Raw genomic sequence first — 11,978 nt, forward strand, 5'->3', positions numbered from 1 at the left:
GGAGTGCTCTGATGGTGTTTCCTGCTTGACAGGGGGTTGGACTCGATGGCCCTTGTGGTCTCTTCCAACTCTATGATTCTATGATTCTATGATTCTATGTGTACAGGCACCAGTAGGTCGCTGCATCACATTGGAATGTACCTTTTACCAGAGGCAAAGCACTCTGAGAAATAAAGATGGGGGCCAGAATGACACAAGAAACTAAGAAAAGCCCTGCTTGATCAAGCCAAAGGCTCATTTAGTCCAGCACCCTGTTCTTCACAGTGGCCAACCAGAAGCCTGAACGCAGGATGTGAGCAAAGGATGTGGTATTTTCAGAGGCATAAGACTTAGAACAGTGGAGGGAGAATATAGCCATTGTGGTACATAGCCATTGATGTCCACGATGGACTGTCTGGTGCTTTGCTCTGCAATGCACCAACTTGGTTTTTAAAAAAGAGGACAGACATTGTGGTTGACTGCCACTAACGGGATGGAGTTATTTTGGGATGACCTTGTGCCATACTGGTGCCACTGGTTCCACACAATAAAACAGTCCTTGTGTTACATCAGCATCTTGCAATATGCTGCCTTATGGTCCATTGTCTTTAACATTCAATACTTTTACACCTTGCATTGATGTATCCATTGGGGTCTAATAATTTATAATAATATTTTATTATTTATACCCCAACCATCTGGCTGGGTTTCCCCAGCCACTCTGGGCGGCTCCCAACAGAATAACAATAATAATAATAATAGCGATAAAACATCAAACATTAAAAACTTCTCTAAACAGGGCTGCCTTCAGATGTCTTCTAAAAGTCAGAGAGTTGTTTATTTCCTTGACATCTGATGGGAAGGTATTCCACAGGGCGGGCGCCACCACCAAAAAGGCCCTCTGCCTGGTTCCCTGTAACCTCACTTCTCGCAGGTAGGGAACCGCCAGAAGGCCCTCAGAGCTGGACCTCAGTGTCCAGGTTGAACGATAGGGGTGGAGACACTACTTCAGGTATACTGGACTGAGACTGTAAATGGGGGTAAATGGTGTTGGACTCCAGGAAATCAAAGGTGCTCAGATTCAGCTCAGAATCTCCGCTTGACCACGTGATGCTATCTACGGTTGAAATGTACCAACTTTCTGGAATCACTAGAGTAGTAAGTTTCATTGAACTATGCTGGATGTTGCACCTGAGAATATAATTAGTAATGAGCTACAAAACTTTAGTCTAAGATCCCCATTCCCTTAAGAAATTGCCCAATTAAACTTTGTGGTGAACTTCTTTTAAACAAAAAACAAAAAAAACAGGATTGGGAGCTAGCAGCTCATAGACCTAATTAAGAGCAAGGGATCCCCTGGGTCAAAGAATATCCCTGGACAGGTGATCCTCTCCTTAATTAGAAGGAGTTTGTTTTTCCCCCAGTCCCCCTTAGTTTATTTTAGGGAAAAAGGAGAGTTTCCACAGATTTTAAAAGTCCCACCTGAGCATAGTTCTGCTTCCCCCTCCCACTGTTTACTGATGAAATAATCCTATTATTTTTATGTTTCTTTCTATCACTGCCAACAAACTGCTAGTAGAATAAGCATCCACTGTCCTAAGCCACCCCTAATATGGTGAGGGCTTGTAGACTTGTCCGTGATGCACAGCAGTTAGGCATGTATTGCTTCAAAACACTTTGGCCCTGACTTTCATTAAAAATATATTCAAAATATATTCAATTGCATATATTTGTGTGCACCTCACTGTTTTTACCCAGGGTTGGGTGTCCTTGGAATGAAGGTCAACTCTAACGTTTGGCCTATTTTCCTCCATCCTAGAATGAGTGGCGTATCACCAGGTGAGGCGGAAAAGGGGCTCAATTTTAAGATGCTGATGATGGATACTTAGCTGAGCAGCTAAGGCCACTAGCTAACAAATAAGCCTTCCTAGATGATGATGGTGGTGATGATGGTGGTGATGATGCCACATATCTGACTGGTTTGCCCAAGCCACTCTAGGCAACTTCCAGTAAATTGTAAAACCTCAAACATTAACACCTTCCCTACGCACGGCTGCATTCAAATGTCTTCTAAAAGTCTGTTGTTATTCTGTTTGACATCTGATGGGAGGGTGTTCCATGAGGCTGGCGCCACTACCAAGAAGGCCTTCTACCTGGTTCCTGGTAACCTCACTTCTCTCAATGAGGGAATTGCCAGAAGGCCCTCAGATCTGGATCTGAGGCTGACCAATGGGGCTGGAGATTGGTTCAGCATCCTATTCTGAACCTCTCTGGGAAGAAGATCACAGGCATAGAAGGGAGCTATGGTTATCATCAAGACTGATCCTCCAAACCTTTAACAATACCAGTGGTACCTCGGTTAAGAACTTAATTCGTTCCGGAGGTCCGTTCTTAACCTGAAACTGTTCTTAACCTGAGGTACCACTTTAGCTAATGGGGCCTCCTGCTGCCGCTCCATGATTTCTGTTCTCATCCTGAGGTCAAATTCTTAACCCGAGGTACTACTTCCGGGTTAGTGTAGTCTGTAACCCGAAGTGTTTATAACCCAAGGTGTTTGACCGTACACCCATATACAGCCCACATCTTCAGCGCCTGCATGGGCTGGGGGTCGGTAGCACCTTCTTCGACCTTCCGATCACAGGAACACAGCAACAGCAGCACAGCATTCTGCTGGAACAGGTCCTGGTGTAGTGGACTCACATTTGCTATTGTGAGCACCTCAAAAGCAGCAGAGAAACAGAAACAAAACTGTGGAGGTTTTGTTGCATACCTAATTTTAGTTCTACTGATTAAACAAATAAAAGCACACAACAAACATGTACAAGAGAGTCAGCTCTCTCATACTGCCATCCTGTCTCTAGACAGATCAAAAGAAAACAGGCACAGTGCTAGGGACGGAAGTCTGGAAGAATGGTGTCCACCCCCTCCTTTCTCAGAGACAAAAAGTAAAACAAACATGATCTGGTGATCTTTGCAATGGGAGGGATGAAAATACTGACAGTGTTTGTAACCCAAGGTACCACTGTATGTGCTTCTGTTTTTCACAACTGACATAGCCATGGTTGGAATAAGGAGACACAAAGGCACGCCATGAGATGCTTCTACCAGATGTTTCATTTTATTCTCCCCTCTGGGTGCCATGGTCAAGGTTGAGGTGGGGCAAGGGATGCCCTTCTGCCATGATCATGCCGTTAGCCAGGTATCGGAGGGGAGGAGGAGGAGGTGGACCCACAGCATCGTCTCTTGGGACCTCATACCACGTGGGGGGAGGCAAGTCTTCTTCTGCCACCATGGAAGAGACAAGGTTCCCCATCAAACGGTGATACCTGTAGTTCTCTTCGCGCTCGCCCCCATCTCCGGCCACCCACAACGTTAAAGAGGACAGTGGAGGACAAGATCTCTGAGCCGCCCGGCGGAGACGGGCACCTCTACGTCCCCAGGAAGACAGCATCTCCTTTCGAATGGGGTCCAGGTCTTGGTAGAATATCTCACTAGGGGCAAGCGATATTTCTTTGGGCTGGAACAAAAGGTTTGAGGTGAAATGGCTCCCTTTCTTAGGTGGAGTGGGGAGAGACAATCAAGAACAATAGCAAATTGCAAGGTACAGTGGACCCTCGAGTTACATACCCCTCTGGATACGTAACTTGTGGGTTGCGAATGTGGTAAACCTGGAAGTGTATACTTCCGGGTTTCACCGGGCACGCATGTGCAGAAGCACTCTATCGCACCACACGCGTGTGCAGAAAAGGGCGCCTCCAGTTACAGACTTTTCAGGTTAAGTACGGACCCCCGGAATGAATTTAATCCGCACCTGGAGGGTCCACTGTATTTGACATCCTTGTTTCCCTTTGGAAATCCTGGTGGTTAAATGGAAATAGACAAATGGGGGCCATGTTCAGCGCCATCCAGTGGCTAAACTGTATAATGACACTTATCCATGCATACACAATGGTCATATCAAGAAAGGTTTTGAAAGTATGACATGCCTAATGGTAGGCCACATTCATGGATGGGTTTGACTTTGTTAATAATAATAATAATAATAATAATAATAATAATAATAATAATAAATACACCACCCGTCTGGGTTTTGCCAGCCACTCTGGACAGCTTCCAGCAAAATATATAAAATAATAAAATGTCAAACGTTAAAAACTTCCCAATACAGGGCTGCCCTCAGGTGCATTCTAAAGTTGTATAGTTCTTAACTCCTTGACATCTGAAGGGAGGGCATTCCACAGGTTGGGTGCCACTACCGAGAAGGCCCTCTGCATAGTTCCCTGTAACTTCACTTCTCACAGTGAGGGAACTAGCAGAAGACCGTCCAGGCTGAATCATGGAGGTGGAGATACTCCTTCAGGTATACTGTTTCATAGTGATTTCTCTTCTTTTCATGGTATTGATTGAAAAGTGTCTGTACTTGTTTCAGAGTACGAATGCAATCATTTCAGTTTGTTACAAAATCACTTATGCTGTTATAAGGAAGGTGAATGAACTATATGCTAGATTGAGTCTGGCCTAATTTGAAATGAAACCATTCCACTTCATTTTACACACACATACACTTTTCAAGAATTGAGGCGAGCAATGGGTGTTAGGAAGTGGTGTTTTTAACTTGAAATAATCAACATGAATGGGAGTCACCTTCATGTAAATGGGTGCATAGGACAGCCCAATAAATGCACTTTGACCTTCTCTTTAACAATAAATTGCAGCCCCTAGTGATATTCAGTTTAACTCAAAGCAGACTAATTGCAGCAAGAGAGGGGGGGGGGGAAGAAAAATCTTGACTTGGGTCCTCCTGACAAATGTGCTTCAGAAATTAAATGATATGTTCTCATGCTTCTCATGTTTATGCATTTTCTGTTAAAGATCTTCATTTGAAGGTCTTTTTTTAAATGCAAAATACTAAATTCACCATTTGTATTGTTGCTTCATACCTTCTGTGAAGACCACCAATGTTCGACTGTGCATCTCCCGCAATCACAAATTTCTTGCCCCTTTCTAAAATTAATTTACTGGTGTGTGTGTGTGGTATTTTCCCTTTTTGTAAATCTAGCAAAGAATAAAATGAAATCAGAATTAAGTTTTTCTCAGCACTCGCTCTTCTTCTGAGAGGAAATGTTCTGTGGGGGCACACAGAAAAAGGGGGGGTCAAGGCACATCGGTCAAGCATGCCCCCTTGCCCCCCATGACTGAGGGAGCTTTTTTAAGGATTGAAGTTGTTGAGGTTTATGAAAGATTTTACCACAGGAAATAAACTGCCAAAGGGGCCAGATTAAACCGACCGATGGGCCGCTGAAACGGACTTTGGACATGCTTGATCTAGGGTGAGAAGCTATTATTTATTATTATTATTATTATTGAATTTATATACCACCCTTTACCTTGAGGTCCCAGGGCGGTTCATGGAACAAAATCAAAATATAAAACCACAAAATATATAATCAAAAGAAAAAAACAACAACTCCATAACACGCCTCCCAACTCCAACCCCCCCCCCCCAACATTTAAAAAGGGCATAGGGTGTCAATCAGATCAACCAAAGGCCTGGTTAAAAAGGAATGTTTTTGCCTGGTGCCTACAGGTGTATAATGAAGGCAAACTTCCCTGGGGAGAGAATCCCACAGGCAGGGAGCCACTGCAGAGAAGGCCCCGTTCTCGTGCTTCCACCCTCCAGACCTCTCAAGGAGGCGGCACATGAAGAAGGCCCTTGAGACCCAACGGCCCTGCAATGCCACTTCCATACCCCAATACTCACTGCCCATTGGCCTCTCCGAAAGAACTTCATCAACCCCTGACTTCCCCTGTCTGGTTTCTCTGACTTAGGTTCTTCATCACCTGTTGCCTCCAGCTTCCTTCCGGAGGCCCAGTTCCCCATTCCAGGGGGCTCACCCCCCCTCTTGCTGGGAGATGCCCTTCCCCCCTTTCTCCGGCTTTCCCCTATGTGGCCACCACCACTGGGGCTGAGGGCTGTGGTGGGGATGGAGCCATTGTGACCTCAGCTGGTCGCTGCCAAGGAGATATTGAGACCTATGGCCTTGACTCCAACCTCTTCGGGAGCTGTGCAATTCGGGCTGTCTGAATGAACAGGAATCCGTCCATCCCTTGTCGGACCAACACAATTCTTTTTGTTTATTTTGTCTGAAAAGCAATAGTGGGGAACTTCTTGCCTGCCTGAAAGACCTTCCAAGGGCCACATGCCAATGGCAGGCAGGGCCATAGGCAAAAGTGGGTGGGGTGATTATGCAAATGTTACTCTGGTTTAGCAGGCTGGTTTCACTACATCTCTCTTTGTCCTCATAGAACCGCAGAGTTGGGAGGTCACCTAGCCCCAACTCCCTGCAATGCAGGGATCTCAACTGGAGATTCATCCAGGCAAGCAAAGTTCAAGGACACAATCCAGCCAGGGGAACCTCCACTTGGCGGCAGTGAGAGATGCATCTGTGGGATTGCTCTAAGGACCAAACAGAGAGGTCAGCAGGGACAGACATTCCCTATCCCTGCATTTAGGGGACGACCTATGCCATGGAAGTCGGAGGGGACATTTCCAAACTGTCTTCAAAGGCAGCCCCAACTATAACACATTTCCACAATCTAACATAGCAACAACAACAGCTTTTTATTTATACACCGCCCTTGCCGGTTCAAAAACTGGGCTCAGGGTGGCTAACAACAAAGCAGCATAAAATACAGTATAAAAACATGAATAACAATAAAATTCAAAATTCTGAAATCAATTTAGGGGTAAATTAACATTAGATAATCCCCAGGGCTAGCTGGCTGAATTAGTCCTACTTGGGTAAACCTAGAGTTTACCAGAGTCTGTACAAGAGAAACTAGACCGTTGGCCCTCAGGACTCAAACCCCTCACTCTCCTTGCATGTTTTTGGCCTGGCTGGAATGTGTTATTGAACTCTGAAAATAGCTCTTGCTTGTCTGGAAGGAGCATAGGGAGGGCAAAGTATGTGTAGAAACTAGTCTACTGTACAAAGTTTGCCCCATTTTGCTACTGGCCCTTCTGACTGCTTCATGTGGCCCCTCAAAATGTTTGTGACCCTTGATCCCCACCTTTGGTGTGAAAACACCTCACCACAAAATGTATGGCGGGGGACCTCCCTTCTTACCGACCAACAATGTAATCAAAATGACCTGGAATGAAGACTTAGCTCTCAGATCTTTATTGTCCAGCAAAACGCACAATTTACCCCTTCAAAATTCCCCCCTACAGCCCCTCAGAACATTGTCAGGTTTTTCCATCGGCGCTTGATCTCACGGGCTGCTTGATCCAGCCACCACTCTGCGTACATGACCTCCTGGAGCCAGAGCTGGAACTTTTCCCATTCGTAGGAATTCTTGAAATCCTGAGACGTCAGCTCCAAAAGAGCCGTCTCCAGCCTACGGAGCGTGGCACTGGAAAGTCGCAGGTTCCGATAGCGGAAATTCTCTTTCCAGCCTCTGACTTGCCCCTGTAACACAGAGTTGGTTACGCAACAGGGTTACACTTTCATTTCTTACCACCTCTGGCAGGGCTACCAGGGGCAGATTAAGACCTTTGGAGGCCTTAAGCACTTAAAGGATTTTGGTGCCCCCATATATATATCTAATTCAAAACATAAACAATAATAAACCGTAAAATAATATTTTATTTTTCAAAATGAAATGAAAACTATGGTAGGATGGAAAATAATGTGGTGGGGTTTTTTTGTATACTTCCACTTTATTAATTTTTTAATTTCCCTCCCTACATTTTCTAATTGCAAAGTCTTTGATCAGATCTTCAGGGTACAGGGTTATAAAGACTAGGACTAGCCTCCTGAGAAACAGTTTCTATTCAAATGAGATTTTGGTTTTAAACGCAGTGTAAGGTAGTCTCTATGGGAGTATATTGTATTTAATTATGGGGTACCATAGTTTTTAGGGGGCTAACCAGGCTGGGATAGCTGGGATAGCATGCTTGTTGGTTTCTGAATGTCTGATGTAGATTTTCGATTTCGTTGTGCTGTATGGGACAATGACAATAAAGATTATCGCATCGTATCTTCAAATCAAAACTTACATAACACATCTGCTTCTATACTTAGTAAAGATAAAGAATTCAGCCTGCCTCATTGCATAGTTCTTCTGTTTTAATGTAATGGAACCTCAGTTTTCAAACGTAATCCTTCCCGGAAGACCGTTCGACTTCCGAAACGTTCAAAAACCGAAGCAGTTATTTCCAGGTTTCCGGCGTTCGAAAGTCGAAATGTTCGACTCCCTAGACGATCGAAAACCGAGGTTCCACTGTATATTTCAAATGAGAAAACAAATGGCTCCACTGAGCAATTTGCTTCACCCCGCCCCACAGCCAGCACAGCACACAACATGGAGTTGGAGCTGCTTCGGAGGCAAATGGCAAACAGCAGCACCATCAAAATAAATAAATAAAGTGCAATGGAATGGGGTCCTTTGGCCTAAAATGGCAAGACAGGCTGGGGTGGAGGCCTGTCTACCCCCTTCTATGGATGTGGCAGCTGCCCCCTTTCCAGTCTGTCCCCTTTCCAGTCCTCAGAAATGGCACAATCCTGTGTGATCCAGAAGATCGTCAGCAGCAGAAGCAAAGGTGCTCTCCCACCAGCAGGGGGCAGCACAGAATCATCACAGAACAATAGACCCGTAACACTGGGGGTTTGTGACTATTTATGTTAAAAATCCAGCAATGGAAAATTTCTGTGGTGCTCCTCTTCCCTCGATGCCCTAAGCATGGGCTTATCTTGCTAATCCAATTCAGCGGCGACAGCCAGCATGCGGCGGGGTGTTGGTGGCAAGAGGCCGGACACCCACAATTTTTTTTTGTATGGGTGCCCCCAAGCCCCCCTGGAGTTAGCACCCCTATCAAAAGTAAGTACTTTTGATAATAAAGAGTTACTGTGTTTTTCTGTGTATAAGACGCCCCCATGTATAAGATGACCCCTATTTTTTAAACCCAAAATTAAGAAATTGTTTAGCTTTGGGGGGGGGGAGTGGGGGAAGTCACTTCCACCAATCGCTCACCAGCCTGCCCGCCACTACTGACCCCTTGCCACAGCCTCTGCCGATCACGCACTTCGCTGCAGCCACCAATTGTCTACCCGCTTGCCGCCACCAACAGCCCACCTGCCCACTTGCCGCAGCTGCCAATCATCTGCCTGCCTCGCCACAGCCACCAATCACCCACCCAATCGCCGCTGCCATTCTCCCGCTTGCTGCTGCCATTAATCGCACACACCCCTCTGAATTCACTATCCATGTATAAGACGACACTCGATTTTTGCCTATTTTTGTTTTTTAGTAAAAAGCATTGTCTTATACATGGAAAAATTCGGTAATTCCTGACTCTGGACATCCCTTGCCTGATGGCGCCATGACAGGCATTAACTCTGAATCGATACTGGTTGGGGAGTAGAAATAATTCCTTGAATGAGATTGGCTGCACCAACAAGCAAACTTTAATCTTACATTGACCGAGCATAATAATATCCGCGTAGAAAGCTACTGTTGGGGCCATAGCTCAGTGGTAGAGCATCTGCCTTGGATGTCAAAGGTCCCAAGTTCAATCCCCAACATTTCCAAGCAGGGCTGGAAGAGACCTTTGTCCAAAACTCAGAAGTGACCCTGCCAGTCAACATGGCCAGAAGTATGCTAGATCAGCCATCTTCAAACTTGGATCTCTATATGTCTTTGGACTCCTATCATCACCGACCGTTGGCTAAGCTTTCTGGGGATCAGAGTTGCAGTCCAGCAATATCTGGTGACTCAAGGTTGAAGAGCGATGAGCTAGATCAGGGGTTCTTAACCTGTGGGTCCCCAGATGTTGTTGGACTAGATCTCCCATCATCCCTGAGCTCTGGCCTTGCTAGCTAGGGGTGATGGGAGTTGTAGTTCAACAACATCTGGGGGATCCACAGGTTGAGAAAAGCTAAGTTAGATAGACCAGTGGTCAACATAAGGCAGCTTCTTGGGTTCCTATGAGAAAAACCACCCATGCCCTGTGGCTTGTGGCAGTGAATCTTCTGAAGATGTCCATCCAATGGTAAAGGTAAAAAGGTAAAGGACCCCTGGATGGTTAAGTCCAGTCAAAGGCGACCATGGAGTTGCAGCGCTCATCTCGCTTTCAGGCCGAAGGAGCTGGCGTTTGTCCATAGATAGCTTTCCAGGTCAAGTGGCCAGCATGACTAAACCACTTCTGGTGCAACAGAACACCATGACGGAAACCAGAGCGCACGCAAACATTGTCTACCTTCCCGTCACAGTGGTACCTATTTATCTACTTGCACTGGTGTGCTTCTGAACTGCTAGGTTGGCAGGAGCTGGGACAGAGCAACAGGAGCTCACTCCGTTGCAGGGATTCCAATCAACCTTCTGATCAGCAAGCCCTAGAGGCTCAGTGGTTTAGACCACTGCGCCACCCACATCCCTCCAATGGCATGTTAGTTAAAACATCAACTCTCACGTTGCCTTCCCTGTCTTCCTCCTTCACTTCCCCCATACTCACAGCACAACAAATCCTTGGCCAACAGCAGTCAAACAGGTCCAGCTGTTTCTCCGGTCTTCTTGGGCTGCTGGATGTTGCCTGGCTGAGCCCAACTTGGGAAGGAACACTCCCCATTAGCCCCCCAGGGTGCTGGTTGGGACGGAGGCTCTGCTGTGGCTTTTGCTATGTGGAATGAAAGGAGCCCTTCCCATGCTGCTCTGGTGGCTTCAAGACCCCGCCTGACCTCACAATGCAAAGGTGAAATCACAGAGAAACCATGCACACTATCTCTGCAATATCCATAAGGGTTGTGAACAGGGCCACAACCCAAGGGAAATCATGCCTGATCTGGATCTGCCCCCATATCAATTCAAGGATAGGGCTCATGTTTAATTAGGGTTTCTAATTAAAGATACATTTGGGAGGGGAAGCAAGGAGACACTAAGTTCTGTTCCCTCCCTCTCAACCACACTGTGAGCCGGAGGGTTTAATCCTGCTGGGGCAGCCTGCCTCTACTTCCTGACTGCTGCCTCACCTTGTGGCAGGGACCAGATTCCTCCAGGTGACTCGACTCAACCTAGGGCTGCCTGGGGCTATCTCCACCCAAGTGGGATGCAGGTGGCGCTGTGGTCTAAACCACTGAGCCTCTTGGGCTTGCTGATCAGAATGTTGCTGGTTCAAATCCCTGTGAGGGGGTGAGCTCCCGTTGCTCTGTTCCAGCTCCTGCCAACCTAGCAGTTCGAAAGCACACCAGTGCAAGTAGATAAATAGGTACCACTGAGGCAGGAAGGTAAACAGTGTTTCCTTGTGCTCTGGTTTCTGTCACGGTATCGTCCCATTGTGCCAGAAGCGGTTTAGTCATGCTGGCCACATGACCTGGAAAGTTGTTTGTGGACAAATGCCAGCTCCCTCGGCCTGAAAGCGAGATGAGCACCACAACCCCATAGTCGCCTTTGACTGGACTTAACTGTCCAGTGGTCCTTTTCCTTTACCTTTTTTTTTTTATCACCACCCAACTCAGCTGAAGCGCAAATCCTTCTGGATCGGCTTGATTCTGATCAGGGGCTAGGATTTAGCCAAATTTGGCACACAGCCCTAATATATATCCCTTACCCCCCAAAAACCAGGATTTCCAAAAAAACATGGAGGGGGGGAGGAGGATCTGCAACAGAACTGATGGTTTGCTCTTCAGTCAATATTTCGCTGACTGATAGATCTAGTGGTTGGAGTGAACTGGTTTGGTTTAACAAATTTAAATGCATTACCTCCAAAATCTCCAAGCTATGCCAGACAATAGTGACCATAAAGCCTGGGTGAAAGTAATATGAATTAAGTTAATTTTGAGGTGGGCTGCTTTGAATGATTTTTAGGTCATCTTCAAGTTCATTTTCTTGCTTGTGTGTTTTTTGTTTCGGTCCTTTAAGCATGAAGGTCATAATTGCTGCAGGAAAATAAACTTAAATGTTTTGCCATTTTGTGCTTGAACTTAAAAGGGTCCAAGAAAAAA

General features: G+C 46.1%; 2 long non-coding RNA genes across 2 annotated transcripts; both read right to left on the reverse strand.

The window, feature by feature from the left end:
* Positions 1–3,075: 3,075 nt before the first annotated feature.
* Positions 3,076–6,056, reverse strand: LOC310691472. Its single transcript, XR_014518497.1, has 2 exons — positions 5,741–6,056; positions 3,076–3,496 (listed from the first exon to the last, which is right to left on the reverse strand). It is a non-coding gene; the product is annotated as an uncharacterized lncRNA (long non-coding RNA).
* A 1,088-nt stretch (positions 6,057–7,144) lies between these two features.
* LOC310691473 lies at positions 7,145–11,289 on the reverse strand. Its single transcript, XR_014518498.1, has 2 exons — positions 10,493–11,289; positions 7,145–7,448 (listed from the first exon to the last, which is right to left on the reverse strand). It is a non-coding gene; the product is annotated as an uncharacterized lncRNA (long non-coding RNA).
* Positions 11,290–11,978: the final 689 nt, after the last annotated feature.

This window comes from Podarcis liolepis (genome assembly GCF_965112155.1).
Source record: "Podarcis liolepis genome assembly, chromosome: 13".
Taxonomy (NCBI): domain Eukaryota; kingdom Metazoa; phylum Chordata; class Lepidosauria; order Squamata; family Lacertidae; genus Podarcis; species Podarcis liolepis.